Consider the following 26,807-nt stretch of genomic DNA (forward strand, 5'->3'; position numbering starts at 1 on the left):
TCATTGCAACATATTTTCATACTTTTTCTAATAAATCTGCCTTTCTTTACCTGCAACTGTCTCAGTAAATTCTTCTTAGTACTCTCGTCGCCAGCTCTAAATAGTGGCTAATCGCCTGAGACAGGAATGAAACCAGAGAGGCAGGAACAGGAGGGAAACAAGGCCAGTGGAGTCAAGGAAACCAGGGAAAGTCAAGTTTTAAGAAGGGGGCCGGGCACGGTGTCTCACGCCTATAATCCCAGCATTTTGGAAGGCCAAGGGAGGCGGATCACCAGAGGTCTGGAGTATGAGACCAGCCTTGCCTAACATGGTGAAACCCCGTCTCTACTAAAAATACAAAAATCAGCCGGGCATTGTGGTGGACACCTGTAATCTCAGCTACTCTGGAGGCTGAGGCAGGAGAATTGCTTGAACCCAGGAGGCAGAGATTGCAGTGAACCGAGATTATGCCATTGCACTCCAGCCTGGGCAACAAGAGCAAAATTCCATCTCAAAAAAAAAAAAAAAAAAAGAAGAAGAAGAAGAAGAAGAAGAAGAAAGGGGTGGTCAACTATGTCCAGTGGTGCCGAGAAATCCATTAAGGAGGAGACTGATATGGCTCATTGGATTTGGAGACATGGTATGCTCTCAGCAAAGGAAATCCCATTGGGATGGTTGGATGGAAACTGTATTGGGAAGAGTTATAGAGTGTCTGGGGAGTGAGGAGTTGGAGATGGTGAGTACATGAAACCCACGAAATTTGTTTGTAAACTGAAGTAGAAGGTGAAGTTTCTTCCCACATGTAAGCTGCTTAGCTTTCATGTCCACACAGTAGGTGATGTTATACGCACAGCTTTCTCTTTAAGAAAGGAACTAATTGTATTAGTACAATATCAAGGGAAATCATACCTCTCACTAAACCTTGGCCTGAAGCTGGCTAACTAGACACACTATCGTAACCTTTGAAAAAAGCCAAGGGCAAAAAAAAAAAAAAAAGAAAAAAGAAAAAAGCCAAGGGCATACACCCTAATGTCTCCCAAACCTTGTGTTCTGGGATACAGACTATGATCAGGCAGCCCTTTTGCAAACATATACTTATCAAAATAGAGACTAAATGAGCCTGAAAATAGATGAGCACATATAAGCATTCTACTACTAAAGAATAGAGTTACTTTTAATGGTGGATGATAGATGGCAATGCCAACTTTCAGGAGGACTATCATTGCAAATTTTACTGTGATTATTACTCTGCTCATCTCCATGAGATACAGAGTTGCAATAAGGATAGAATGTCATCAGCAACCTACTCCCTGAACTGTAGAAGTACAGATTTAAAAACCCTTAAGTGTAACTTTAAGAGCCTGCCTTCATAAATCTGTATTTTCAGCTGCAGAGGTGGTAAGACTTATCTTTGCTGACCTTATTTGATTAGATGATTCATCTCTTGCACAAGCAAAAATATAAGCTAAATATTTATTTAACACAAACATGGGACACAATACCAATTAAAGAACTGCCTTGAAGACATTTTTTTTTTCTATTTAATTTTCCATTGCCTTGAAATCAGGTCCTGCAGCAACATTGTGTCAGGGCAGTTCAGTACTATCAGATTACAGGGGAACATTTGTTTGTACACAATGGGATCAAGTTTTCCAAAACACACTGCACATGTGGGCGGCGTTGATAACCTTTTATCCCTCTTTTCTTGTTGTTAAGTCACTGTGGGTCTTAGCCTTTAAGCAACAGATTGCCATCTGTATGAAAACATTGAGTTCCTAACTGCTCTTATCTAGTCCGTCTTGCATTAATTCACCATGTAGAGGGGTTTCCCTAAGCCCTGGCAAAACAATGCCCAGGGGTGCATTCCAACTGCAGACGGAGGGAAGCCCTGTGGAATGGGTCAGGTTTTTTTTTGTTTGTTTTTATTTTTATTTATTTATTTATTTTTTTGAGACAGAATTTCACTGCGACACCCAGGCTGGAGTGCAATGGCATGATCTTGGCTCACTGCAACCTCTGACTCTGGGGTTCAAGCGATTCTCCTGCCTCAGCCTCCCGAGTAGCTGGGACTACAGGAACATGCCACTATGCCCGGCTGATTTTTGTATTTTTAGTAGAGATGGGGTTTCACCATATTGGCCAGGCTGGTCTTGACCTCGTGACCTCAAGTGATCAGCCTGCCTCGGCCTCCCAAAGTGCTGGGATTACAGGCGTGAGCCACTGCACCTGGCCCAGTTTGTTCTATACTCAAATGTTATGGGAGAAAAATTGGCAAAGCTCATTTTACATTAGGTTGTTCTCAAGCTTCACAGTTCTGTGGTTCTACCATGTATTAGGTAAGCTCCAAAATAATACTTGACTATTTTAATAATAATAATGGACCAATCAGAACAATCTCTGTCCACTGTGCAGGAGCAGGGCCTGGGGGTCTCCTGCTGGGCTAGACCTTAGCAGTGTCATTGCTGGATTGTAGGGAAGTCTGTGTAGGATCCCAGGAAAGGGACTGGATGACTAAAGCAGAGGAGGCACTCCAGGGGCTGGAGGAAGCAGTTATTTGCAATGTGGCTTAAAATATTCCAACATTACGGTAATTGGCATGGCCACCTTAGCCTTCTGCACTTCCTCCCTTTATGGTCCCCATCCATTCCATCTCTCTGAGAAATGGCTTTGCTGTCCTTAGCCAGTGATTTCTCTTCTAAATCTTCATTTCCTTCTTCAGGGATTTTGTTAGATTTTAACCATATAATGTGTGTACTATACAGAATGAAAAAAAAAAGTATTACTTTATCCCCCCACCCCCAACCCCAAGAAATACAGTACCCTGAAAAGTCCTTGCTAGTTCAAGATTTCCTTACTCTGGACAGTTTGACTTTAGTCCTTACCTGATTATGAAAAGTATTCCATAGAGGCAAACCTACAACATTTGCCCCAGTTCTCACTCTCCCTGGCCTGTGGTGGGTGCCTGCTCCATATGTGCATGGCCTCCTCCTCTGCAGCACTCCCTTTCCCTTTCCTGGTTCTCAAGGCTCCTGAGCTTATGCCTGTTCTCCTTCTATGCTCCCATCCTCATCATCCTGCAGCTGCCTCACTGTGCGCCCTGCCAAATACCTCTCCTGGGTCTACAGCTCTTCTCTCGACACCTTCTTATAGTGAGCTCATCCACTTCCATAGTTTCAATTATCAGTTTATGTGAGAATTCCCAGAACTGTATTTCCAGCCTCTGACCTTTATGGCATATTGCCTCTTTTCTTGTCCCCAAAGATATCTCTTTCCTCTGCATGCCTATTTCCTCTCTTTCCTAGATATTGGGCATGGCTTTTCAACTATACTATTTCCACTTGAGTGTAAATTCAGATCATTGAAAACTGAACTTGTCTCCTGTCCCACTGCTCTCTCCTAACCCATCCCTTCCCAGATTTGCCAACTGCTGGCTTCATTCTCCGGTTTCCTAGGCTCACAGCTTCACAGGTGTCCTTGGACACAAGAAGTGGTGCAGGAGTAGAAGCAGCAATTCGACCAGGCACTAAGTCCTGTTACCTGCTGCTGATGTGCTCAGAGCCCCTCATTGGTTTGGATATTGTCATCTCACCACACTTGTTTGGACATTGGGCTACCACATTGGTTGGGACATTATCATCTTACATCTAGATGGTTGCAATAATCTCCTGAATGGGCTCCTCCCTCCTTTCTTCCCTGACCCATAATCCAACACAACAGCAGGGAATTTATTTGCCCAGAACACTATTCTTCCTAAATTGTGGCTGGATCATATTTAAATACTTTAAATGTTTTCAAATGCCCAGAGAATGTTTAAGCTAATTCACCAGGCGAGCATGATCACCACGACCTAATGTAAAATGAGCTCTGTCAATTTTTCTCCCATAACACTTGGGTATAGAGCAAACTGACCCACTCCCAGCTTTTATTGTACCTTCTTTTGTCATAAATATTAAGAGAAAATATTAGTGGAATGCATTGCTACCTTGCAGCTTCTTCTCATGCTATTCTTGAAGACTGAAATGCTCTATTTCTCCTTTCTGAGCTTTACCCATCATTTCAGGTCTTGCTTATTCATTTGGTAACAACAACAATTGCTATAATTTATCAAGCACTTGCTGTGTGCCAGACACTTGCCATATGGCAAGCATTAGGTTAAGCACTACACATGCACTAGACTCATTTAATCTTTATCATCTTGTTTATGAGAAGTATCATCATCTTCATTTTACAGATGAAGAAACTGAGCCTTGGCTAAGCAAACACACTTGGCAAGTGGCCAAGTTTGTCTCCAAAGTCTGAACTCTGACCTTTATGGCATACTGTCTCTTATCTTGTCTGCCCCAGAGATATATCTTTCCACTGCATGCACAGCATTTCTCTCCTCAGCTACTCATCTGGTCCTGCCATGCGGATCACTTTTCAGCACTGTGTGTTTTTCAGGCATAGCACGGTAATTAGGCATATGGACTCTGAAGTCAGACTGCCTGAGATGGAATCTTAACGTGCCTCTATTTGCTAGCTTTTTGTCTCAGGTAATTTACTTAACTTTTCTGGATCCCCCATCTATAAAATACGGATTATGATTTTATCTGAGGCATAGGATTATTGGAACAACTAAATGGGTTAACAATCGTCTTTATGAGTATGGTGCCTGGAACATAGAAAGTACTCGACAAATATTGTTTGTTATTTTTCCTAATGCTATCCCTCCCCAACCCCCACCTGCCCCCACAGGCCCCTGTGTGTGATGCTCCCCTCCCTGTATCCATGTGTTCTCATTGTTCAACTCCCACTTATGAGTGAGAACATGCAGTGTTTGGTTTTCTCTTAGAAATACCTAATGTAAATGATGAATTGATGGGCACAGCAAACCAACATGGCACATGTATACCTATGTAACAAACCTACACGTTGTGCACACGTATCCCAGAACTTCAAGTATAATAATTAAAACAAATTCAATCAAAAAAATTGTTATTAAAATTCTTAATGCCTGTAACTTGCTTTCCACTAAGAGTCTAAGCTGATTAAGAAGAAAGGTTCTCTGCCTTTGCAATTCCACAGCACTTAGCAAGTCACTCCACAGTAGGTGATTCTACTAGGCTGTAATTTTAAAGATTTCACATTGGCGATTATCTTTTAGGAAACAGGGAAGATTCCAATTATTTTAACCATCATGACCAGAGCCACACCATGTGATCTGAAATGTTGAGCTGGTAAGTAACTTGTGAATCATGGTGTGCCCTTAGCTAATACGTATATTTAACTCAACCATCCTTATTAGAGCACCTACTCTGTGAAGAAACTCGTAGGCCCTAAGGAAACTGAGATAAATACTGACTAGGCCCTGTAGTCCTCTCTATCAAGGAGACAAACATTGCACTGACGAGAAATACTAACTTGAACTATACCAAGAAATGTCAGTGGGGAAAAGGCTGTAGGGAAACATGTTATAATTAAAAAACAGCCATGACTTATCGTCTATTCATATTTAGTTCAACCCAGAAAGTGGCAGCTCATGCAAAGGATAATTAGTATTTCTTTTTTTCCCCTTTCTCTTGGGATTGGGACACAACATGGCAAAGTGACCTTGAATAAAAAGTAGGATCTGATAGTCATCTGGCATTAGAAGAGCACATCCTGTTTATCTAGAACATTTAATCTGCCTTTGTAAAATCTGCAAGTCTCAGGGAGCCAACGTATCTACAGTGAAGTCAGTGGGGTTGTTCCAATTAAAACTGGAAAGTCAGTGCCATTGTTGGAGGTGTCGGAAATCTCCTCTTCATTCTGATATGCAGATGTGTCTGTTCCTCCAAAAAACAGCAGCAGCCAGAATTCTAATGATCTGTACTGCTGCTGACACTTTTGGTCCTAATTTCTTGGCTTCATAAACAGCCATTGCTTCTGCTTCTCAGTTTAGCCACTGTATCTCACACAGACAAGACTCAGTGAATCTCAACCCCAGCTGCATTATAGAATCACTTTGGAGATTAAAAACAACAAACAAACAAAAAAATCTAACCATGCCCTGGCCCCATCCTCAGAGATTGTGATTCAGTTTCTCTGGCAAAGTGTCTAGACATTGTTTCCTTTTTGTGAAGTTCCTAGGGTGACACCTATAGACAGCAGGTGATAGAACCTGCTAATATCTGGACAAGGCAATAGTTTAGTCTAATTTTAGATTCCCAGCAAAACATCTACCATGTGGCTACAAAGCTGACAGAATCCAGCCAATCACATCAATTCTCTATTCCACATGACTTTTATCCTCATAGTACTGACAAAAAAAAAATGGGGCTGCAAAGACAGTAATCTGAGTTTCTTCTCATCTCAGTCCTCCAAAAAAATTCATTGTGCCATGTGAGGCAAATAAATTAACCTCTGAATCTCTTGTTTTTGTATTCCATTAGATGAGAATAAGTTACCTGCTTTGCCTGTGACATGGTGAAAGAAGAGGCATAAAAGTCTTTTGATAACTAAAAAGTTGCATATAAATACAAGAGATTGAATGCATAATATTTAGGAGGAGACAGATTAGCCTCATTAATCTGAGGAGGTGGGACCCCATGGGATATTTTTAACTGCTCCAAAATGCCCCCAAGTACCCCATAGCACAGTAAGTGAGGTTACTGTATCATAGTCAATAAACCCACACTCAGTAAGTGAGGCAGTGTTAGTCTACAGGGCCTCAATGGAGGTCTCTCATGTGGCTAACACTGTGCACTAGGAAGAAATGATTCAACGGAGTAGCCAGAGATCTGGAGAAGGGACAAAGGCAGGCAATTTTACAGAATGCCCAAAATCAGCAAGGCCTAGTGGCCCTATAGTTTGGGGTGGAGAAACCCTGTAAAGAACAAGAAAATATGAAATAGCTTACTGAAAGTGTTCGTATTATTCTTGGGTTTGACATTGCTTATTTATACCTTTTTCCTAAAGACTCTCTCCATAAGCTGTATCAACTTGTTCATAGTGATGTTTTCCTTATTTGCTTGTCTCTTAACATTGTTGGTGGGGAGGGGAAGGCCACCTTTTTACAGAAGACTAAAAGAGATGGAAAATGAACCGATCTGTTAAATGCATTTATTATCTACTGAACAAAAGGGCAATCTCTCCTATCTTCACTCTACGTTCTCTGGGCCACTTTATCTATCAATCTAGCTATTATCTATCTAGTTAATTTCCTGTTATTTTATCTTCTCCCCTTTCATTTCTAGAATAAGAAACCTCTGATGCCCTTCAAGGGAAAAGCCCAAACCACTAATTGGCAAATCTAGAATTTAATCCTTAGGAGGTTGTTACTAATATTATTAATTGTCAAAGCCAAAATCAACACAAAATAGTAATGGTAAAAATGAGTAAAACTCTTCATACTTTTCTAAGAGTTAAAAGAGCTATTCATGTTTCCCATGTATCATTTTGTCTTTCACTGAGAGGAAGGAGTTTAGGATAAAACACATGAACTTGACAATGAGAACTTATTGTACTCCTGTGCCCCGGCTTGTCCTAAGAGCTCAGAAGAACAGAAAATAAAGCCTTTATCTGGTAACACAGAAAACAATTGATAGAATAATCTTTGGGGAGGGGAAAAAAGAGTGTATATTTGGGGTGCAATTGAAAACTGTTAAGAGAAAGCTGGCTGCGGTGGCTGACGCCTGTAATTCCAGCATTTTGGGAGGCCGAGGCAGGTGGATCACCTGAGGTCAGGAGTTCGAGACCAACCTGGCTAACGTGGTGAAACCGCATCTCTACTAAAAATACAAAAATTAGCAGGGTGTGGTGGTGGGTGCCGGTAATCCCAGCTGCTTGGGAGGCTGAGGCAGGAGGATCGTTTGAACCCGGGAGGCAGAGGTTGTAGCGAACCAAGATGGTGCCACTGCACTCCAACCTGGGCAACACAGTGAGACGCCATTTCAAAAAAATAAAAATAAAAATAAAACCTATTTAGACATATTCTTTTACAATAAGAATATAGTCAAGTATTATTTGTGTAATTCAAAAATAACCTACATTGAAAAACCAACTACATTAGCCCTTTATGAAAGAAAAAATGCTATAGTGAAGTGGCATGGCCTGACTTTCTGAAATATGAGAAAACATGGCTTAAGCAAACCGCACATCATAGAGTTGCTCCTTTCAAAACAAGTCGGCCTGGCCCTGAAGCCCCAGCACTTTTACTGACCTCCTTCTTAACGCTGACTACAAACTCCTTTCCCCTCAGTCCTGGGTGGGAGGCTGCAGCCTACATTTTACATTTCTAAGGTCATCCCTTGCCCTTCGGCAGGACTCTCCCGGAGCTGAGCGAATAGCCGGGGCTCCTCCTGCTACTGGGATGCAGCCTCTTCCTTCCTCAGCCTGACCACAGCAATGGCCGCCTGGCCCTGAAATGCTCTTGGCAAGAGCAGCAGCTCAGTAGCTCATGAATGCACTGTTTTTTATAGTATTTTCTGGTTTAAGGACGAGAGAACTTGTTTGAAAAAAAAAAAAAAAAGTCTGTTATTAAGAAAATCCTAAAGGATCCCAGCTAGTTGCTTGATACTCCATCTCCTTTAACATAGTCTCACTAACTGGACCAACAGTCTGCACATTGCTCTCGACTGGACATACTTCACTTTCCCAACATACATACCACACCTACGCAAAAGAAAAGCAGGCAAAGAGGATCGTAAGTGGAAGATGTCTTAGGAGAAGTGACTTAGGAGCCCCTGAGGTCTTGCTACAAAGGGAGACAGACAGACAGACCGTAGTAGGAGAAATGTCTGTTACCTGTCCAGCGCTGTGGTCCCCCGGCTGGCTCCCGCTCTGATCAGATGCCTAAAAGCTTCCCAGTTTCCACTATGGGGCCATTTGTCCTGGGCCTCCTGGGCAGGGGCCCTCACGCCCAGTGGAGGGAGAACCAAGCAAGACTCATTTCGCTTTTTCAGGCAGGATTGGCAGCTCCGCTCCCACGCTCAGCCTCACTGGGGCCTCCCCCAGCTATGATCCTCCCAGTCTCACAGAGTCATCCCTGAGAGCCGCGCTGCTGTTTTAAAAACAAAAAGTAATTTCCTGGTCCTCTTCCCCGGATGGCGTGTGCGATTTCCCTCACGCCCATGGGAAGTCCTTCAGATCCTTCTTATCTGGAAACCTTTCCACCAAGTGGACAGACTTGTTTGACCATTGCCCCTAGTTCTCACTTTCCTTTCTCCAAAGAAAAAATCAGAAAAGCAAAACCAGAGCAAACCAAACATAGGTTAGAGCTAATGAGAACTACAGGATGCCTGGTTTCAACTTTTAAAAGATGACCACTAAATTAGATTGTAATTTCAGAGTGGAAGGAAAATTAAGACTATCGATGAATTCTTTTTTAGCAGTGCCAAGAAAACAGAGAATAAAAGAATCCGCAGAAGAGACCTAAAGAAGTTGCTTAGTCCTCCCCCGCGGGAAGGCTGTACCTCAAAAATGCCACATTGGAGAGATGTCCAGTTCTCCTAGGTTTCCAAGGAAACTCTGTGAGTATTTGTGTATCAACCTATAAATTTAGTGGTACTTAAAATACCACTCGATAGCACGGATATTTAAAGATAAGGAGATATATGGTAAAGGCCTGATTGGCAGGCTGCATTCAGGTTGTTGGGTTTAAAGATGAATTATAGTCAGCTCATTTTTGAACTGGAAGTGACCCCACTGATCCTCATTTTACAAAAGAGGAAACTGAGGCCCAAGAAGAAACCTTCCCAAGGTCAGAACACAGATGGGGAATGCTGTTTGACTCTCTACTCTGGAGCTCTGCCCACAGAAAGTTTGATGAATGAGGCCTGGCTTGGAATTGGCATTGGAAATAAGTGCTTCAGGTGAGTCCCACGCAGGGTAGTCCCAAAAGTATCTTCAGAGAATTCCTCATAGTGTCAAAGAAAGGACTCTGGAGTCAGGCTGTAGGAATTGATGCTTTAGTCCCACCAATTTTATGTGGCCACGTACACATTACTTGACCCTATTGAGAGTCAGTGTTGTTTTGTTTTTAGACGGAGTCTCGCCCTGTTGCCCAGGCTGGAGTCCAGTGGCGTGATCTTGGCTCACCCTGGGTTCAAGCGATTCTCCTGCCTCAGCTTTCCCAGTAGCTGGGACTATAGGTGTCTACCAGCACATCTGGCTAATTTTTGTATTTTTAATAGAGACAGGGTCTCTCCATGTTGGCCAGGCTGGTCTCAAACTCCTGACCTCAGGTAATCCCCCGCCTCAGACTCCCAAAGTGCTGGGATTACAGGCGTGAGCCACTGCTCCTGGCCCTGAGATTCAGTTATGTGTGAAAGTGGGATAATAATAGTACTGAGTTTATAGACTGCTGAAACTGAAGAGGAAGAGTTTAGTAACTGTTTGTTGTTTTCTGGAGCCCTGGGCTCCAAGGCCTCCAAGTTCATCCTCTCTCCCCTCCAGCTGCCTTCCCTTCTTGTCATGCTATCAGCCTGGGGCAAGTCAGCAACCACCAGCAGGACTTAGGCTTGAGACCAGAGTATTCGGGCAAGAAGAGGATGAACTCCAAAATATTATTATTCCACTTCTAGATACTGATTCTCAACTGTAGTCTACACCTTAGATTGGATACGTCCTAACTTAAAAATAACCTGCCGAGGGACGCAGTTCCTGGGCAAATGCTGCCTTTTTTCCTGCTTGTGTTTTGGTTGTTGGGTGCAGCAGGCTCTCTAACATGGAATGGGCGTTGTCAAAGTGGCTGTCTCTTTCCTTCCCTGAGGAGCAATTCTTCTCGCCCACAGTTGCCTGCTTGTTGTTAGGAACACTCTGTGCTTGCTGCACACACATTACAATGAAAACAAAAGCAAATAAAAAATGCAACCACCATATGGCCTCAGCGGCAACCCAGAATGAACTGTGGATGGAGAGACCCTGCCCTATCGTAGCTACGGCTGGAATTGACTGTCACAGCAGCCGTTTTCCTGAATTCTAAAACGTTGGTGTTGGTGGCTGAACCCAAATTTCTTGAATCAAACTGCAAATATAGCCAGAATAATTCACCAGTCATGTTATCACTTTGTTAATATGAAGTGTCTCTCATGGCTGTAAGGTACACTCTCATTAGAGACAAAGCTCCTACTTTCTCAGGAAGAAATTTCAGCACCAAATAAATACATATTTTCCAGCATGTTCCCAGCTGTTTCACTTCTGCCCTTCTTTCACTCTGCCCTTCTCCTTTCTTCACATAGGTAACGTTTAGTCTCTTTTTAAGTTCCAGGTGTTATTTCTTCCAAGGACCCTCCTATTTCTCCCAGCCTGAGCCAAGTATTTCTTCTGCCTGATCCCACACTGCCAGATGCATGTCTTTTTGAAGTTACCACACTGCATTCAAACAATCCATTTAATGCATTGACTGTAAGCACCTTGAAGGCAGGCACTAGTCTCATTTATGTTATGCCCAGCTCCTATTACAGTGCTGGTATATAATGGGTTATCAATAAAAGCAAGCAAAATTAAACTCTCCATTTCATTTTCCATTGCTGGTTCTTCCTCTTAACATAAGAGTGTCTCATAGCTCAGTCTTTGAAACCCTTCTCTGTTGACACTTATTTCCCAGGTGATCTCTACTAGTTTTGGCTTAAATCTTTGTGCTGATGACTTCCAAATGTCTATCTCTATCATAGACCTCTCACCTGAATTCCTGACCCACATATTCAACTGCCTACTTGATATCTCCTTTCAGTTGTTCAATAGGCCCTCAAACAGAACATGTCCCAAACTAAACTCCTGATCATCCCTCCCAAACTAGCTATACCATCAGTCTCTCCCATATTAGCAAAGGGCATCTCCATCCTTCCAGTTACCCAGATCAAAACCCTAAGAGTCATCCTTGAGTCCTACCTTGCACACTTTACATTTAATTTGTCATCAAATCTTGTTAGCTCTATTTTCAAAATATATGCATAGTCTGGCACTTCTTACCCCTTCTGCTGCTATCATTCTCATCCAAGCCATCACTATCTCTTGACTGGATAATTACCAGTGTCTTATCTGTCTCTGTGCATCTCCTCTTGCCACTTATAGTCTGTTCTGAAGACTGCAGTTAGAATGGTCCTTATAAAATACAAGTTATATAAAGTCCACATGTGCTCAACTCATCTCCCATAAGCAGAGCACAAGTCTTTTCAACAGCCGGTGAGACCTACGTGATCTGCACCACCTTCTCTCCCCATCATTCATGTTGCTCCAGGCACACTGGCCTCCTTGCAGACCAGGCAGTCTTGTATTTCAGGGTCTTCATACTTGCTGTTCTCTCTGCCTGCCAGGGATGCTGTTTGCACAGATTTCCTCAAGACTCACTCTGTCACCTCATTCTCACTTTTGCCCTAATATTGCTTTCTTAGTGAGGCCTTCATTGACAGCCATATCTTACATTTCATCCCTCCACATCCCCCCTACTTGCTTTAGTTTTCCATATCATCTCTGGTACATTATAATACACTTTTAAATTTTGCTGGATGTCTCCACCTTGCATCCCTGGACTAGAAGGTAAGCTCCCAAGTAGACCACAGTGGCTCATGCCTGTAATCCCAGCACTTTGGGAGGCCAAGGCAGGTGGATTACTTGAGGTCAGGAGTTCGAAACCAGCCTGGCCAACATGGCGAAACCCTGTCTCTACTAAAAAATATAAAAATTAGCAGGGTGTGTTGGCAGGTGCCTGTAATCCCAGCTACTCAGGAGGCTAAGGCAGAATTGCTTGAACCCGAGAGGCAGAGGTTGCAGTGAGCCAAGATTGCGCCATTGCACTCCAGCCTGAGTGACAAGAGCAAAACTCTGTTGCCTGCTTAACTGATTCATTGCAGAGGAATATTTGAAAGTGTAATGCACAAGCAAAATTATTAATGCCACAGCCCTGGCCAGCATAGCTAAAGTACATAATAGTTCAACTTGCGAAATTCTCCTACCTTCATGTCTTGGCAGGGTAAGCCCTGCTTTTTTTATTTTCCTTTATTTTTTAAGCCATAACCAGATGTTTGTAACCCTTTTGACCCAAGGTCAGCTCTCTTTTGGTATTTCTATATTGAGGCCAAGAAAATTCTCCTTTGGCACTGACCTGTCCTTATACAAGGAAGGAACTGGCAAATAATCGGGCAGTTTCATAGTATACAAATGGTCTTATTCTTATCTTGGGTGTGTATATTTTGGCAGAGCCTCCATTAATGGAATTGGTCATATTTGTGCTTAGCTGCAGCCACTCAGATTTTATTTGCACTTACTGCTACTGCACGCATTCTACCAATAGACAGTGTTATTACACCTTTTTGTGTATGCGTCTCTCAGACATTGATGTTGTTTTGCCCTGGAAGATTGCAAAGTTTCCATCTTTTGAGCCAACTGGACACAGTTGACAGCTCCCTTCTAGCACTTGTTATGACTCCAGTGATGCCCCAGCTTCTGCCAGAAATCCAAGTCACCCTCCAAGTAGGACCCTTTTCTGGACTCTACTCTTAGCACTACCCCCTCTGCCATCTCCTAGAAGAGGAAGAGACAGCATCTCGGGTGAGGGGGGGCAGTGCAGATTTGAGGTATGGTTCATTGAGGTGTCATCCACACTTCTTCCTTGACGCTTATTGATCTATTCTCGGGGAGCGCTGACCACCAATGGCCTGTGAGCCATCCACAGCCTTCACATTCCACTTTCAGCTCTTAGAGATGACATGCTGTCTATGTAGCAGGAAGTCATTTCTGATGCCCATGGTATGAAATACGTCACCCACATGCCTCAGCTGTGATGCACATAATTTCAGAATCATCGACTTGTCATTGACTCTTCCTCCCTCAGTCCTCTCCAACCCAGTCCCATGGAGAAGAGCAGGTATTTGAGGACATGGCATTCCTTCTTGTCTTGGCCTAGGAGGGAATCTATTTAGAAGGAAGCTACACTTTTCCTCTCAATGTACACATGTCATTTTGTCCATGCACACTGGGCAGTCACTCCTATTTTAACCTCTGCTTCTTTACCGTGCATCCTGGGTGCGGCCACTCTGCACTGGCGGATACCATATACTGCAGTAACAGCGAGGCTGATCTGCAAACATCAGGCAGAATCCTGGTTTGGGACTGCAAAGCCCTGTCTTCACAATACCATCTCCCATCCGAATTCCATCATTCTATGCTATTTTCAGTGCTGCAACATTTCCTTTGACTCCCAAAAAAGGTTCCCTCATTTTTACCTCTGATTGTAGAGATAATTTCCTCAGAATTTATCAAGGTGATTAGTGAACAGTCATAATGCCAAAACCACTAGATAAATATGTACTGAAGAGTCATCCATGCCAGGAGAAAATCAGAATCAAAAAATGTTAGAGCAAAGGGTGGCGGGGGTGGATGGAGGGCACAGCTAATGACCTTTTGTTCCAACTATCTAGTATTAAAGTTGAAAGGCTTAACCAAGGTCACAAGCAGCATTAGCGTCAGAGCCAGACTTGGAATTTAGATATTGTGTCTCTGCATCCCGTGCTGTTACCTTATGCTCTGGTGACCCCCAGCCCCCACCAACATATGCATTCCCATCCTCAGTTTTCTGGTAGGAGAAATAATGGTTGTAAGTAGAATAAGGACACATGGAGGTAAACTCCTGTTACACCTCTGTACTGATGAGAACAATAAAAACTCTGTCAGCATTTATCCTCTCTTTATTTATTAAATCCAGATAACACTTCTAATGCAAGCCAGCAACAGAATTTCCTTGTTAACATCATTATCACAGAAGTAGACCAGCACCAGTTAGGCAGTAGTCTCTTTTCCATCCACAGTCCCCAAGTCCCACCCACTTACCTAGGTACCAGCTTTCGTAGAGTACTCAGAACAGCATCATAATAGGTGATAAAGGCCTGAAATCTCCTTCTCAGACAACACCCATGAACAAAGCTTTGCCATCAACAAGTCAACAAGCAAGCTTTATTGCAGAAGTTTCTCCATGTTGTACTTCCCCAGGCTAGAATTAAGCTCACATCATGTCAAATAGCTGTATTGCCCTCCTGAGACAGAAGCGTAGGCTATGCTCTGGCTAAAATGCTTCAATTTGATTCTTACCTGACTCTAACTAGGGAGATACTGAAAAGTGGGATGACAACCACAGGAACATTTGAGGGGACAGAAGAACTGACCCAAGTCAGATTGGGTTCCAGACGAAGCATAACCCAAATGCCTGCTGTGAATCCTGGTCTATCAAAATTCTAGATAAAATTGCTTTTCCCCAGCTTGCGAGGTTCAGAGCCCACCTCAGGGTGCCTGGGAATTCCTAAGGATGTTTATATTCTCCTGGCCTGGTCAACCCGTAGAACTGCCACATTCGTAGTATGTTGTGTCTGTGTGGCTCTAGGTTGTTACAAAAGAAAAACAGCCCCTTTTCTGAATTTCACCACACACCCAGTAAATGTGAACCTAAAGTCTGGGGGTAAAGGAGTGAGTAAAGTCATTTACAACCAGAAAAATAACCAAGTTGTGACTGGAAGGGTGGATGTTACTATTCTATTGGGATATTTTGACCACCTCTTCACTGAGCGCTCCATAGACTCCCACCTTCTCTAGTGCCAGCTTCCCACCATCTCACTGACCTCTCTTCCCTTCTTCCCTGTAATCTCCACTCTTCTCCCATTGGCTCCTCTATCTATGGGGATAACAAACATATTCCACCCCTCACTTTATGCATGAGGCCCTCTACTCTCTTAGAGATCTGAGTCTCAATTGCTTTCTGGGTGCTTATCACACTATTTTTCTAAAGGCGGTTTCTTCCCAAGGAGGACTAAAATGCTCACCATCACTGGCCATCAGAGAAATGCAAATCAAAACGACAATGAGATACCATCTCACACCAGTTAGAATGGTGATCATTAAAAAGTCAGGAAACAACAGGTGCCGGAGAGGATGTGGAGAAATAGGAAGACTTTTACACTGTTGGTGGGACTGTAAACTAGTTCAACCATTGTGGAAGTCAGTGTGGCAATTCCTCAGGGATCTAGAACTAAAATACCATTAGACCCATCCATCCCATTACTGGGTATATACCCAAAGGATTATAAATCATGCTGCTGTAAACACACATGCACACATATGTTTATTGCGGCACTATTCACAATAGCAAAGACTTGGAACCAACCCAAATGTCCAACAATTATAGACTGGATTAAGAAAATGTGGCACATATACATCATGGAATACTATGCAGCCATTAAAAATGATGAGTTCATGTCCTTTGTAGGGACATGGATGAAGCTGGAAACCATCATTCTCAGCAAACTATCACAAGGACAAAAAACCAAACACTGCATGTTCTCACTCATAGGTGGGAATTGAACAATGAGAACACATGGACAAAGGAAGGGGAACATCACACACCGGGGACTGTTGTGGGGTGGGGGGAGGGGGGAGGGATAGCATTAGGAGATATACCTAATGTTAAATGACGAGTTAATGGGTGCAGCACACCAGCATGGCACATGTATACATATATAACAAACCTGCACGTTATGCACATGTACCCTAAAACTTAAAGTATAATAATAATAAAATAAAAATAAAAATAAAAAAAGAAAGTAAAAAGACAAAAAAAAAAAGATACCCCTTTCTCTTACCTCTAAATTGGGACAATTTCACAGGTACAGGTTGGGTGGTTATCCATACACCTAATGTCTAAGATGAAGTAGTGATTTCTGAGCAGAGAAAGAGGCAATATGAAACTTGTGTTAAACTTATTTAACGATGTTTGGCTTTTCCTTACGATGTCTGGCTCATGACTTAGAGCAAGAAATGGCATTCTAAATAAATTAGCTCAATGTTTCCAGGGCCTGTATTCTTCTTATTATTTTATTTTGTTATTATTATTTATTATTGTTATTTTTTGAGACAGTGTTTCACTCTTGTTGCCCAGGCTGGACTGCAGCAGCACGATCTCGGGTCAGTGCAACCTCTGCTTCCCGGGATCAAGCAATTCTCCTGTCTCAGCCTACCGAGTAGCTGGGATTACAGGCACTCACCACCATGCCCAGCTAATTTTTGTATTTTTAGTGGAGATGAGGTTTCACTATGTTGACCAGGCTGGTCTCGAACTGCTGACCTCAGATGATCCACCCGCCTTGGCCTCCCAAAGTGCTGGGATTACAGGCATGAGCCACCGTGCCTGGCCTCCAGGGCCTATATTCTTTCATGGAAGAATGTTAAGTGGTTCTTTTTAACATATTAGAATACAGTTTTTAACTGAAAGTGTAGCGAATGGCACCACAGTATGAAAAATAAGATGCCAGGTGACATCAGAAGTATAAACTGTCACTTCTGTAGCAGGATTTGGGAAGCAATGGGAAAACCTGTTTATCTGTACCTCATTCCTAAAATTACACTTTTAGAGACTAATTGCTTTAAGTGAAGAAACTGCCCCTACTCTAACTCAAATATCTTTGAAATGTTTACATATTGTTCATTTCCATTTCCAGTGAGTTCCATATTAGTGTGAATTAATTTAAACCAGCAGTTAAAGATTTAACATGGATGACAGTAGAGATAACAGGAGGACAATGAGGGTAGAAAGAAGTGCGAAATGGTGTGGGGATGGTATTTCAGAGAGCAGTTATTTATGGGCTGACATGCAGCTTGCATGTAAAAATCATTCTGCCAATTATCAGTGGAATTGGTGTAGCCACATAACCTGGCAATCCTATTATTTATGTTAGTTTTCTCACTCCTTGAAATGGCCATTTCACACTTTCTCTTCTCTCCTCAGTCTTAGCAGTATCCTTGCCTCATATTTCATTGGAAAACAGTCAATTAAATGAAACATTCGGCTGGGTGCGGCAGCTCACGCCTGTAATCCCAACAGTTTGGGAGGCTGAGGCAGGTGGATCCCTTGAGCCCAGGAGTTTGAAACCAGCCTGGGTAACATGGTGGGACCCCATCTCTACAAAACAATACAAAAATTAGCCAGACATGGTAGCACACACCTGTAGTCCCAGCTACCAGGGAGGCTGAGGTGGGAGGATCACTTAAGCCTGGGAAGTCAAGGCTGCAGTGAGCTGTGATCACACCACTGAACCCCAGGCTGGGCAACAGAGGGAGACGCTGTTTGAAAAAAATAATAAACATTCATCTTCCTACATAAAAACTTTCAATCTTCTTGCACCTGCACTACCCATTCTGGCCTTCTTTCCAGTTTGAGAGGATGATAAGGCCTGCCCCTTCTTCCACTGGGCTCTAGATGCTGTCCCCTCTTACTTCCTAAGCATCATCAGCACACAAACATAGAGTATCTCTTTGACATTACGTCTTTCTCTTTCCCCTCATTTACTGCAACATTTTTCTGTTGCCCTTCACAGCTCTTCACTAAAGAGCCAAATACCTAGATGTCATCTCCACCTCTTTAACCTTCTTCTCCAGCCTCAAAGTCAGTCAAATTAATCTTCCCTCCCTACTTCTACATCACAGCTGCTCTCAGGGAGCTCCCTCAGTCTCCAGGTTGCCATAACCAATGGTCAATTAGCTGTTTTCATCTCCCTTGACCCTGCATCACCATTTGACATAGTTGGCCACTTCTTCCTTCTTATAAACCACAAGACATATTCTTGTGTCTTCTATGACACTCTCCTCCTGCCCTGGCAGTCCCTCCTCTCGGTCTCCTTAAGTTGGTGTGCCTAAGGCTTGGCCCAGGGGCCCACTGTCCTCTTTCACCTGTGCTTTCTCCCAGGGTGACCTCATCTGGTGTCACACTTGAAAGAACCTTCATGAACGAAGGCAAAATAAAAATATTTTTAGGCATATGAAGACTGAGGGTTTGCATCTCACTGACTCTCACTGAAAGAATGAGTAACATCTGTAATCCCAGCTGCTCGGGAGGCTGAGGCAGGAGAATCGCTTGAACCTGGGAGGCAGAGGTTGCAGTGAGCCGAGATCTTGCCATTGCGCTCCAGCCTGGGTGACAAAGTAAGACTCCATCTCAAAAAATAAAAATAAAAAAAAGACTAAAACAGAATCAATTTAATTTTTGCCATAAACCTCTTTGTACATTTGGTGAAGGCTATGCAAGCCTTCTTAGAATAATGTTTGTAAATGCACAAAACAGAATATATACGATAATGAATGAAAATAATTATATTGAAATACAGTTAAAACATAATGTGATTTGGTAGGCATATTTTTTACCATGCAAGTTTCTGGATCCCTCTGAATTTTATTCATGTGCAGTACATGAACCTATTTAGGAAAGAACAAATTGAACACTCAAGAATCGATCATTTAAAAAATATGTTTTGACCATTAGTTTTAAAAATTATTAGTTAGCAGTGACTAATGTGGAGGTGAGGTTATAAAAGAAAAGACAAACTAAAACGCTAGGTAACTGTTAAAAGGAACATAGTAAGTGTTCAATTAGTACTTTTAAAATAAGTAATTGAATCAAAGAGATTTTACCTCTTATCTCTTTTTCAGTTGGTAGGATATATACTGTTAGTGGAATCCAGTATACCCCAAAGAAAAGTCACAGCATGGTTGTGGTTGCTACTAAAGGGTTTTCTGTGCACATTAATGCCCCCTGAAGCCCTTTGTTTGTTAATAGGGGTACAGGGCTCCCCCATGCCACAATCTTAACCATAGTGAAAGTAATTTCTGAGGAAGAGCTAGAAATTCCCAGTACATAACAGATGCTCAATAATTTATAAGACCTACAATAGAAGGGTGACATCGCTAGGTCAGTATCACCTTCTGGTCAACCAGAGATGAATCATCCGTGTGGTGAAAATTACCACCCTCAAGTATGCATCCCACCTCCCTGCAGAGTCACTGCTCCTGGGCTCCTGTTTGATGGCTAATAATCATGTCCCTATACTAAGACTCCTCTCAATTCCTTTGAGGGATGATGTATTCTTTTTAAAATGCCCTTTCAAGAATACATTATATGTCATGCACAATGACAATGTTTGCTTGAGAAAGAAATCTGAAAAAAGACTGGCCGACGCCAGTGTCTATGAAAAACAACAATGGCTCTGAAACTCAGCGCCAAGAAGGGGCCAAAAATAAGATCATTGAGGAGAAGCACAAAGTTGGAGGCAGCAGTGATGGGAATGGAAAACGAAGCATATATGAAAATTAATCAAACTTTCTGAAGTTCAACTCCTTTGGGAGAAGGAAGAATGTGCCTCTTAAAAGCGTAGAGACGTGGAATGCTGCAAAACCACAGAGCTCATGAGTGAGCTTAGGGGAACTAAATATTAACTTGATAGTTAGCAAGGTCTTGGTACCCAAGAGCACCACTTTTATGTTACCTGTAGTGAATCGTTTTTAAAGAAAATACAAGGATAAATAATTTCCAGATCCTACACATATTGCTCAGTAAAGTAACTCCTGTTCAAAACAACTTGCTTGTTTTAATACTGGAGAAAACACTAGCTGTTCACTTCAAGTGGCTTGCCCCTAAATCCACTGAATTCTCTGTCTCCCCAGGTCCAAGTCGTGGATATGTCATTGGTTTGGTACCCTCTTTATTCACTGGTCTGCTCCGTCTCATACCACAATGGTAAACCCAGAGAGATGGACCAACCTAGTTGGCCTGGTGATCAGGTTGCTACTACTGAAGGTGAGTTGCCCTGCTTTCTAGCCTGAGCTTTCTATTTTAGGAATTTAAAGGGTAAGAGATTGAAGACGAAGGTGTTCACAGTGGCTGCTACTGCAATTCAAAATGGTCTAGCATTGTACAGATTGTCGTCCGGCCTCAGGGAAATTGCTCAGCCCTCCACAGCTCCCATGGCCTATCTCAGCACAATGAGGGGGTCCACATTTCCAAGTTCAAGACCTTTCATAACTACGTCACCTTCTATTTATCAGACTCTGCCTCCCAGGACCACTAAACTATTTTTGGATCTGAAGCACAGTATACAAAACATAGCTACATATCAACAATTACACGATTAATCCAGACACATCGCCCTTGGTTTTGCCTCATCTGACCTGGAATATTAAGGGAGGGAAAACCACATCTATTTTTAGTTTCTTCCGGAATTCCTCAAATTGTTCACTTTTCCATTTTGTTGAAAGCCATTAAGATCTAGACTCTGTGTTTTACCCAGCAGTGTGTGCACATACTTACGGCACATCTGGCTTTGTCTGGGACTCTTCATTTGAACCTTCTGGGCTCTCACTAAATATGGGCAATCTTATGAGTGACCTCTTGCCCCTGAGTCACCCGAATCCACTAATGTCTCTCTCTCTCTCTCAAAAAACAAACATACACACACATGCATGCACATTCCTATGCCACATAAACACTCACACTTCTATACATAAAATTAGAGAGCAGCCAGCACACATAATTCTGGACCATGGAGATATCTAGCAGAGTTGACACTTGGACCAGATCTTTTATTAACTTTCTCCTCCATTATTTTCAACAATAATCCTTATTTGCTTGACTAATTCTTTTGATTTAAAGCAATTGACTAAAAAAGAAAACATTCTACTTTATGCTACTACTAAAATTCAGTGAAATGTTTTAAGTGTGAACTAAAATTTGCACGTGCCAAATAATAGAATGCCTTGAAGTTTGCACTCTTCACTGTTTTAAATTTTAAACAAAAATAAAAACTCTATAAGGTCCCATATAATGACAGAATTGAAGCTACATATGTTCAGTTTCTTTACAACCACGATGCTAACATTGTGTGTTTTTAATCTACTGTTCAAACGCAGGGATGTGTCATTCTGCAGAGGCTGGAGAGACTTCAGGCAAACTTAACAGTCCCAAACCCTTAGAAACTTACTCTTAGAACAAACATATGTAGTTGAGTTCCTCTGTGTCAGGAGCTGCTATATAAATGAAAGTTTTCTGAATTACCTTCTCTGTAGAACACTATTTATTAAAAGGTAATAAATAAAAGTACATTAATTAGCAGCTTATATTACTGAAACTCACCAGTAATGGTAGCAATTGTTTAGAACTTAGACCTTCAATAGATTTTTTAGGAAAAATACTTAATCACTGATGTTGTTTGGGATCACCACCATATGGTGATAGTTCTTTTTTTTTTTTTTTTTTGAGACGGAGTCTTGCTCTGTTGCCCAGGCTGGAGTGCAGTAGTGTGATCTTGGCTCACTGCAACCTCCGCCTCCTGGGTTCAAGCCATTCTCCTGCCTCAGCCTCCTGAGTAGCTGGGACTACAGGTGCGTGCCACAACGCCCGGCTAATTTTTTGTATCTTTAGTAGAGACAGGGTTTCACTGTGTTAGCCAGGATGGTCTTGATCTCCTGACCTCGTGATCCACCCGCCTCGGCCTCCCAAAGTGCTGAGATTACAGATGTGAGCCACTGAGCCCTGCCGATAATCCTTAAAAATGCTTTAGTCAGTTTTATTGTTGATTTCAAATTCTCTACAAACAATGCATCACCTTATTGCCTGCACTTGAGGGAAACCCCCACCACTCCACCCTGGTGTCACAGATTCCAGAGAGTCTCTTGTGGGCTCTTCATGCAAGCACAGGAGACCTTCATTCAGAGGTGCCCCATTTTCTCTTCATTAGCCTAATTTATTTTATCTCAGAGCAGTACTTTTAGGGGTACAGACCAAAAGAGGGTAGAGGAAGAATTTGCCACTATCAAATAAAAGTGGAGAGAGAGTTCATATTAAAAGAAGGCCACGTGAATCCGATTCACTAAGGCATTTCCCAGCTTCTCCAGGGGAAGCTAATCTTGCCTTTCTCCTTTTCCCCAAGTCCCTCTCCTGCTCCTGAATTCAACTCCATCTGGAAACATCTCCCTGACCCAGAGGAAGGAAGGGCTGCACAGATGTCTGTCAGTGCAGTTCCAAGCCCCCCAGGGCCACCTGAAAAAAACAAGTGTGATGTGTGATGCTGACCTGGAGTGAGAAGGAAAACAAGCTTTGACTCCACTTGACCCTGAAGGAAGGAAGCAGGAAGCCTTGTAGGGGGATGGGGTGAAGGCGTCCTCCGGAATGAGGTGTCCTATTACCGCCTGACCCTCTCCATAATCAGCAATGTGGAATGAATGGCTCCAGCCCAGAAAGCAGAGCAACTGCAGCAGTTTCCACACCTATCTCAAAATTAGAAAACTTGCCTTGCACAGGAAACAATCCTTATGGCTCCTTCTGTTTACACCACCCTAGGCACAGTGTGTCGGGTCCTGCTCAATCTTCACAACACTGCATTCTCTCCTCATGCCCATTTTACAGATGAGGCAAATCAGTCTCAGAGAGGTTGAGTTGGTCAGGATGGAACCCAGAGCTGCCCCATGCCCAAGGCCTTCCTCCCTGGGATGGGGGCTGGCTGGGGCTTGAACACTCCTGTGCCTCTATCACCTGTAGATTCTAGAGCATTAAACTTCAGACTTTGTGGTTTCGCTGTTGATCATATGGTGCTGAGGTCCTTGCTGTACCTTCTCTATCTTTTCTTCCAGATCTGCCTGCCAAACCTGCCTTCCTCAAAATATCCCTTCATGTGAAAGCATTACGAGAAAGGATAAATCTAATTGTATACTATAATAGTGGCAGTAGGTGGGTTTACATCACACACGCTGGGAAACTGCTTTAATCTTTCGACATCTCTCTCTTTCCAAATCATGCACACATTCATTCCATCATCAAACATTTATTGAAAATCTACACACCAGACACTGTTCTAGGTCCTGGGGATAAGAAGTAATGAAAACAACTGTCCCTTAGGAGTCTGCACTGTAGTTGGGGGAGGTGCTGGCTAGCCTCTGTTTACCCTCCAGGTCCATCTTCGCCCTTTTCTGTGCCCCAGGAGGCTAACCCCGCACTCTACTGTGCCTTGTCCTCTGAGAGGGTGATGGAAGGTAGGGAGAGTGGGAGATCCCAGCGGGAGGTTGGAGTATGGAAGCACAGGAGAGCTAGGCATTTTCTCCCCGCCAACTCTTTCCAGGCTGCAGTTTTGGCAGTGGTTGTGTTCCTCCCCTCTAGCCACAGATCCTGGGGGATTCCCCTCTCCCACAGCCACAGGTCTTGGCAGGTTCCTCTGACACCTTTCTTACCTCCCCACCCTTCTTGACCCTTTTTGCTTAATGAGAGGCAACCCATGGCTGCTCGATGCTGCCAGTTCTATGTTGACTTAACTGTTCTTACCTCTTCTGTTACCCTTTGAGAATGTCACTTCTTTTCTGCCAGGACCTTGACTGATACAGAAATACAGAAAATAAACAAACAAATGAGTTATATGTCTGATGAGCAAAAATGCTATGAAGAACATGAAGCAAGGTACAGGCAATAAGGAGTGTGTGTGTGTGTGTGTGTGTGTGTGTTGATGGGGTGGCATCATGCCCCTCTTTCTCCCATTTCACTGAAATTCCCCTTATGATGCTTACCTCATGTTTTCCCAGCCCTTCACTGCCTCAGATTTCTACTAAATCTTTTATTTTCTTATCTTAGTAAGCAGAGCAGTTCAGGTCAATTGTGGCTCCTACCTTAAAATGTGTACCTCAGTCCTCCCAACCATTTGTCATCATTCTAGTTGCAAGACAACACAGTGGTTCCTGATTATCCGAGAGGGATATGTTCCAAGGCCCCCAGTGGATGCCTGAAATCATCAATAGTACTAAACCCCATATATACCATGTTTTTTTATATGCATGCATACCTATGATAAAGTTTAATTTATAAATTAGGCACAGTTAAGAGATTAACAACAATAACTCACAACAAAATAGAGCAATTATATAATATACCAACATCACTAATCTTGTGCTTTGGGGTGATTATTAAGTCAGATAAAGGTCACTAGAACACAGGTGCTGCAATACATATCTTGACAGTCGATTGGATAACTGAGAAAGCTACTAAGTGACTAATGGTCAGAAATATACTGGACAAAGCGATGATTCACATTCCAGGTAAGGCAGCATGAACAGCATGAGAGTTCATCATGCTGCTCAGAATGGCATGTAATTTAAAACTTATAAATTTTTTTTCTGGAATTTTCCATTTAATATTTACAGACCCCACTTGACCATGAGTGGCTGAAACCACAGAAAGCAAGACTGCTAATAAGTTGGGGGGGTAGGGTCTACTGATTCAGAGTTATCAATACCAGAAATGTTTCCTATTACATGTAACTTATGAATAAACATGACTTACAGTTTAATTTTAGTGTTTGGGAAAAATGTACATTCTTTAATTCTGGAAAGCCTGCAGAATGAATTCCAGTGTTCACTCTGAAAAGTCTTTGCTAGAAGAATAACATTCTGGGTGCCTTCTACAGCAGTATCCTCCCTTTCCCTTCCTTTCTGCTGGCCTCAGACACCATCACCTGCTATCTCATAAGAAGCAAATCAGAGCTGAGTGTGGTGTCTTCCTCCCACGCTCTTCTAACCCGTGATAAACACCTTTGACTGGCAAATAGCACTTGTCTATTTCTGTATTTTTTGGCTCTTTCAGTCATCTTGGAAGACAATGAGAATGAGAAACTTGGGGGATGCTGTGAAAAAGGCAACATATTCTGGTTGGTGAGGCCACTGGAAGTGAGTGGTCCTCTGAGCCAGTGATAAAATCTTGGAGTCCACCCCCTTATCCCACCAGATGAAGGAGCATCTTGGTGGATGGGGATCAGAACCTTAGTGATCACTGCACTAGGTTGCAGAGATTCACATGGGTAAGGTGCTTAATCAACCCTTTGGGTGTCCCCTGACCAGGACTTCTGGGTTCCCCCTGTGAGTTCCCCCACCTAGAGTCTCAAGGTACAGCCCTAAGATCTTCATCGTTAACAAACTCTCCAGGTAACTCTTGTGCGAGCCAAATTCTGAAAACCACAAATCTAAAGATGACCACACACGTTCTACCACAGAGTCCTTCACAAAGCCTCTCCCCAAAACTAGCCTTATTTTTCATTCTTTCTACTTTTCTGATTTTTTTTTTTTTAATGGAGTCTCACTCTGTCACCAGGTTGGAGTGCAGTGGCTCAGTCTTGGCTCACTGCAACCTCTGCCTCCTGAGTTCAAGCAATTCTCCTGCCTCAGCCTCCCAAGTAGCTGGGACTACAGGTGAGTGCCACCACACTCAGCTAATTTTTGTATTTTTAGTAGAGATGGGATTTCACCATGTTGGCCAGGATGGTCTTGATCTCTTGCCCTCGTGATCCCCCCAGCCTTGGCCTCCCAAGTTGCTGGGATTACAGGCGTGAGCCACCACGCCCAGCCTTTTCTGATTATATAAAAGCAAAAATCCCAGGGACTCATTGCTTGCTCCTTTAACTAGTGGTTCTCTTCTACCTGTGGGGCAGGAATCTTGCTTTAACATGGTTCATTGAGTGGCCGGTTTCAGGGTATCTGGATTGGGGGCAGGCAGGGCTGAAGCTTAAGGTGGGCTCAAGGTGGGCTCAAGGTGTGGAGGGGCGCAGGAAACAGGAGGGCACTGGTTCGAGAAGAGTGTAGAGACTTGTGAAGACACACAGTAAATAAGTAGGTAAACAAATTAGTATATGTGACTTCAACTAAAATCCCTGTGTGAAAATTAAACAAATGAGGAGAAAGAGTAAGTTAATTAAAATGTATCATCTCTTGGGCCCAATAAAAGTAATTTTCTGTTTATTTCCTTTTTATACAATCACTGTTAATTTCAATTATTTTTAGTAACTTCCCTTTGAACTCATTGTTTCAAAATTCAAAAGTGACTTGCACTAAAGGTTGAATTTTGTTTGTGAGGACATGGAATGGGGAGCTTCAACTAATTAATTTTACTGGTATACTAAAGGTGAAAACTTACGTAGTGCTGAAAAATCTTCAAACATGTATTTAGCCCATTTTTTCTGTATATAATAGAGATTGTAAATAGAATTGAATCCACTTTCGATGAATGAGGATTTCCAGCTACTTCTAGA

The 26,807-nt window shown here is 42.7% G+C and overlaps 1 protein-coding gene and 1 long non-coding RNA gene across 9 annotated transcripts in view; one reads left to right on the top strand and one right to left on the bottom strand.

The window, feature by feature from the left end:
* LOC129038724 (uncharacterized) lies at positions 1–25,972 on the top strand. Of its 2 annotated transcripts, none has more exons than XR_008503218.1 (4): positions 1–715; positions 9,327–9,467; positions 20,416–20,548; positions 25,874–25,972. It is a non-coding gene; the product is annotated as an uncharacterized LOC129038724 (long non-coding RNA). The 2 variants fall into 2 exon arrangements; XR_008503217.1 differs by lacking the exon at positions 25,874–25,972 and adding an exon at positions 22,677–22,875.
* Positions 1–26,807, bottom strand: part of ADGRF5 (adhesion G protein-coupled receptor F5) — a 102,274-nt gene that overhangs the window by 60,253 nt on the left and 15,214 nt on the right. Inside the window, exon 1 of one of the 7 annotated variants that reach the window (XM_054492117.2) lies at positions 8,743–8,980. The exons of 5 other annotated variants lie outside the window; for them this stretch is intronic. The gene's annotated coding sequence lies outside the window, so the exon portion shown is untranslated. Of the gene's footprint in view, positions 1–8,742; positions 8,981–26,807 lie in introns of those variants that run through there. One more of the 7 variants, XM_054492113.2, reaches the window with a different exon arrangement.

This window comes from Pongo pygmaeus, chromosome 5 (assembly GCF_028885625.2).
Source record: "Pongo pygmaeus isolate AG05252 chromosome 5, NHGRI_mPonPyg2-v2.0_pri, whole genome shotgun sequence".
Classification (NCBI taxonomy): Eukaryota; Metazoa; Chordata; class Mammalia; order Primates; family Hominidae; genus Pongo; species Pongo pygmaeus.